Source organism: Denticeps clupeoides, chromosome 15 (assembly GCF_900700375.1).
Source record: "Denticeps clupeoides chromosome 15, fDenClu1.1, whole genome shotgun sequence".
Taxonomy (NCBI): Eukaryota; Metazoa; Chordata; class Actinopteri; order Clupeiformes; family Denticipitidae; genus Denticeps; species Denticeps clupeoides.
In genome coordinates, this window is record NC_041721.1 from 10048918 (window position 1) to 10054917 (window position 6000).

Consider the following 6000-nt stretch of genomic DNA (forward strand, 5'->3'; position numbering starts at 1 on the left):
AAAGAATGGGAATCAACAGGTTTCAAAACTGGCTGCCAGCACCGTTTGTATTTATTAGGGGTGGAGCAAGAAATAAAAAAAGATGGTGATTAATTATTGATATGCTAGTCTTTGGAGCCTATCCCAGGTCATCAGGTGCGAAGCACCCTTCATACTCACACTTACTGCAAAATTAGAGTTGTCTATTAACCTAGTGTGCATACCTGAGCACCCAGTGGAAAACCATGATCACACAGGACACACAAGGCTGAAACAGTATCATTACCATCACAGGGTTTTTATCATGGTGGTAGATTTTTACTGGGGCTTGTTACAGGCTTGGAAATACTGATGTTTTAACAGGGTCATATGACTCGAGGTCAAAAAGTCATGGAGCAGGACGAACACAGCCCCATTACAAGTACAGAGCCTGGCAACTCACAACACGCAGTGTAGAGTTGCCAGGTTGGATCCGTTTAGGACACTCAGGTGTGCTACAACGTTAGGCTTATTGGTTGGTATTTAAAGGGCCCACAGATGCTGTGTGAAACTCGATATAACCCTGCAATGCCACTGCAGGAACTGGAGATCGAACCAGCTTGTGCTTCTCAGGGATGCCAACATGCCTGAGATGTCATTGAGATTGTACTTTCATTGAGGTTCTGCAAGCCCATCTCTTTTTTTGATAATCAGAAATCTGCAGCAGGTTCCTAATTTTCCAAAGCAATACTTTTTTACAAAGCAAAAAAAAAAAATCTTTGTATGGCCCAAAATGATGCGCAGCATGTCTCAATGGGCTTAGATCCTCTCTGGACACAAGGAACAACTCCCAAGAAAAAATGGGTTGTGGTGGGATCAGTAGTCCATGTCCACACATGCACCACTCTGTTGGTCTTTATCACTCCATTAGCTTCAATTCAATTCTATCTTAAATAATTTTTTTCATATATGCCTGCTCTGTGTACATAAAGCTATTCTTAATTCCTATTTGTTTCTCACATTGCTGTAAACAGAGCCTCGTCATCTCATCTTTCGGTATGATGTATATAGCTTAGATGACAATAAAGTTTATTCTGACTTTGACTATTATTGTGTGTTGATTAGTGAGTGTGTTTTCTACATCTGGTATGTCCAGGCTTGTTGTACGGATCAGCATGTTTGCAGCTTTGTGGGTTTTGAATTCTGCAGAATCAGGTAATTTTATTTCATGTCATTGTTGTTTAATCTTTTTAGGCGTACACTTTTTGGCAAGGGAAAAGGCGCAGACTCTTCAGTCATCGTACAGTCATCATACAGAGAAGTCCTAATAAACTTAATGCAAATGTCCGCACAAGATCTATGTGTTTCGAATGCTGGGTTATTGTCCTGGCACCTACCCAAAATCCGCCTTACTGGGATGTATTGAGGTTAATTAAGACAGCATGAGTAGTTCTAATGTCCTTCAACGTTGCGCACTGCACCAAAGTCAAATTTCAGCACCATGTCATTATTTAATCACTTTGTTGAACATGGTGGTGGGAAATAATCTCCCCATTTTTCCGTTGTTAATTGCTATTTTTGGACCGGGACGATGGAATTTGTTAATGATGCTGTGCAATATTAGATGAAACTTTGTCAGTTTTCTTATTTTGCATTTTGAATTCCAGTTGATCGTAGTGGGGAATACAGCATCTGGGTTCCACAGAACAGGAGCGCTATGCCTGGACCAGTTGTTGGTACCTTTGTTTTACGCTAGGGGGCCCTATCAGCCCTTGTTCAACACAACATTTTAGAATGAAAACCCTTATTTATACTTATTTTGCGTTCACCTTTCAAAACTGCACAAAATATGTACAAGGCATTTAGTGGAAAAAAAAGGAAGAAAAATATTGTTTCATCTGCTGCTTTTGGTTCGTGTAGTTTTTACCTTTACGGCATTTATCAGATGCCCTTATCCAGATCGGCTAACGATCACTGTTTACAGGGACAGTCACCCTGAAGCAACACAATGGTATTGCTCAGAGACACAATGGTATTAAGTGGGGTATGAACCTGGGTCTTCTGGTTCATAGGCGAGTGTCTTGCCCACTAGGCTACTACCACCCGACGAACCTAATATCTTAACAACACGAGAACTATTGGTGTTCTGTTCATTTAGTCTGTATCAATGCAAAAGCCTTCAAACACAAAAAGCCTTGCATCTCTCCGGTTCGTCCCCTCAGTTATCCTGAAATGCGTCTGATGTTCACGCTGTGCCAATGAAATGAATTGCTCTTAAAACTCTAATTAGGTTTTTATAGACTCACTAAGACCTACTAAAGGCCAGCCTAAGCTTCATCTCCTTTGGCAGGCAGAAATAATAAGCACTATGTCTATGCAGGAATGGAAAATCTCTGGAAAGGTCGCCGGCTCCCCAGAGTAAGAAGTGCATTCTCTGTCCAGGTCTCTGCCTGGCAACGAGCCTCAGCTCGTGCTGCCTCACCATTTCTCAGATCAGGATGTGGAGCCCCCAGATGATGACTCAGCAGCCCTCATCCATCTCTGTTAGCACTGCACCTATTCTATCCACGGTTTTTATTATTACGCATCATGGGTGCGCCCTAGTCTTGAAGATAATGCTGGATTGAACTGGGCAGACCCTGATCTGTTCATACAGTGGCCAGCCAGATCTGTACCAAGCTGTGATATCAGAATAAGGCTGTCAAAACCAGGTAGGTATGGAAGGCAATTGCCTAGGGCCCTGAAAATGATTGATTATGTACTCTTACCCCAAACATTCATCTGCACTGAGCACGGCATTATACATGTTTTAACTAGAAAAAAAAAGGTTAATGCAAAGCGCACCACAGCGCTTCACAATAAGGGACCATCTACAAACTACCATCTATACTACAGAGTATACAGAGAAGGAATCTTATTCAATTATCTTCTTCTGCAAGTTCATCATACAAATGAATGACACCACAGACAGACAGAAATGCGCACTTATACGCTGAAATATTTACTTACTGCAAAACATCAATTGCTGAGTCATTCAAATAAATCTATAAACCACAGTAATAAAACCCTAAGTATAGGGTAGTATAAAACCAATCAAATAATACATTGTTGTTGTTGTTGTAATGCTGTTGGGCATTTTTAGTGCACAAGAAGTAAAAAAATCTATTAACCTCTTCCAGCATGTGATCTTGGACATTTATGCTAAAGTAATACTACAGTTGCTTCATTGTAATTTACTGTACTCAGATATAAATTTGCTGGATTGATTGGTGTTTCAGCATTTCCTGTAAACTAAACTTAACAAAGCTAAACTAAAGCTCAGTTTGAACATGTGTACAATGTCCTGTAAATGAACTGAAATGGGATATCATTGTAATGGAGAGTGCTAAATTAAAGGATAATTGTCATGTTTCTCACTCTGGGCGGTGCTCCAGCTCCAGGTGTTGCTCCAGAGATTCATGGTGTCTCAGTCGTCCTCCTAATTTCCTGATTGTGTGCAAGAGATGTTCTATGTACAAATACAGCCTCATTGTGTCTAGTCCACGTTGGGTCATTGTTTGTATGTTTTTTGTTATGACTAAGGACTTAAAAGTCATGCAAATGTGTCCTTTCTTCCTGCACTGTCCCACTGCCCTGACCATTATGGACAACACCAAAACTGGAGCCTGTCCATGCAACTTTTGAAATATTTCTCAAACAGTAGCCAGGACTTCAGCCCAAGCCTCCTTACCAATCCTAATGATTACTTATGTCATATTTTAAAGTCAGTGTGATGAATGGCTGAATGAATCTTCAGAGTCTTACCTGGCCTAATTATAATGCCCACAGAGCCAACTGGGTAGTATGCAATGGACACAGAACTCATATTGTACTGGGAGTGACTGGATGGAGGCTGGAAGTTTGTGGGAACAGGATTTCCCCCCCTTCCCTCCAGCCTCTAGCTTGGTCCCCACTCTTGTGATTAATCAAACACAGGGGTGTGAGATAAACTGAGCACTCGGGCCGCGGTTTGGGAATAGACCATTAAAAGATAATGGTGCCGGGGAGCAGGGAGGGATTTGGGAAGCGTCAGTTTCTCTTACTCAACCTCAAACAACATTTTTCATCTGCGGCTTTGTAGGACAATGGTGTCACTCTAGTACAGTGGTAAGTTATGGTGGTAGTTGTGTCTCTAAATCTCAAGGTGCCCTGTAGTAAATATACATATTGGTGAGCTATGGGAGCATTCTGCACAGAAAGGGTGTTTGAGGTACTATGTGTAATGAGTGTTTCTGTTCTTCTTGCTAAGTATCTGTCTCAAGACCAAGACATGAAATCTGTGAGTGGTTAAACCTCTGCCAAGAAATAGAAATGGTTGAAAAATCATAAACATTTAATATGTTGGTGTTCATTGAGCTGATAAAGTGCAATCAACAGATTAAAGGCTTTGTGGAAAATTTTTACAGAAAGTTTATCTGTTTTTATATTTTTAGATGTAGGACTGGGAACAAAAGGACAGAAGAACTCCTGGGCTGCATGTGAAGGATCCTTTGAACTGGGAGAGCACCAAAAAGACACATTTAATCTTCAAATGGAGTCTTGAAAGAATTGCTGAATTGAGACATAGGACCCTATTTTACAGCTGTCAATAAACTGCATTGCAATGCAGAGTGTTTGCAAATGTCACATCAGTTCTATACCAATAGATAGAAAACAAGAAATAACTTTCTTGCTTGTTATCTCTATCTCGGAGAGTAGAATCTTACTACTCACCCATCCAGAAGCCATACTTTAATTATGACTTTATTTACTATGTATAAAATGGGAGGCGCCCATTTCTCCTTAAATCAGCTATTTGTAAATGGAGATAGACATCAAGGACCAGGAAATATAATTATATAGGCATATAATTAGAATGGTGGTTAAATGCCACATGCATATTAATGTTAAAGTGTTTTTCTATGACTTCTAATGTAATTTTACTGATTAACAATTTTGTGATAAAAGAGATGTTGAAATGTTCTATCTTTTTTATTCTAGGGTTGTATTATCTAACATGGTTTAGATTTAGTCTGGAGGAGTTCCTAGGCAACATGTCACTCATGATGGTCTTCCTTTCTCATTTCCATGGCTTGGCATAGTCATGCATGGCAGGAGCTGGGCCAAGTATTCTTTAATTGCATAAATGAGCCATTTTCAGGAGCTGTTAGCAGAGAATGTTTATGTGTGTGATGATGCCAGATTGCCCTTATGGTGTTAATTTATTCATTTAGTAAAGCCATGTGTCCTGGTCAAGGTGAACAGCACCAGCAGGGACATGTTGAATGTTAATCTCAAGAAAGGAATAGAAAGAAGAAAGCAAAAAAGACAGGCACATAAACACATAATCTCACAAACAGTGTGCTGAAATACTATCATAAAATAAATATCAAGGCATTTATTCAGGCATTTTCAGGCATTTTTGTCTGACCTTGGGAAAAACTGGTTTGTCTGTCAGCATTTTTGGACATTCTGATCCTTTACTTTTCAATGTAAATGCATAAATGCCTCATTCAGAGGAGCTGTTTTCTTTATATTGACCAAAAATTGGCCATTTAGCAATGCTGCTGAGCTCCACATACGGAGACACCCACAACTGCTTGGCATTAACTTAATGCCAAAACCGAGTCACCATGGGTGCTTCAGAATTTCACTGTTCCCATGAGCCTCATCAGCTTCTGTTATTGCATCTCATAAATAACATTTCCAAGTGCTCCTCCATAACAACGTTTTTTTTTTTTTTATAGATCATTTGGTAGGACACTGGTTCAGCTGAGCACGACCAAGCTTGGACTGAATACCAGAGATTCGTTGAGGTTTTTCTCCTTCTGGTACTGGATCCAGAGAGAATGTTGCATGCTTCCTACAATAAAGCCATGTTTACTTACAGAAATGTGGCTTAATCTTCCCTTCTTTGTCCACACTTGATCTAGTTATCAACCATGTTTTGACTATTTTATTAGTCAAAGTGTGGCAAATTGATATGAGAGCTAGGTGGGTTGTGATTGCTCCCAAATTGCTTTA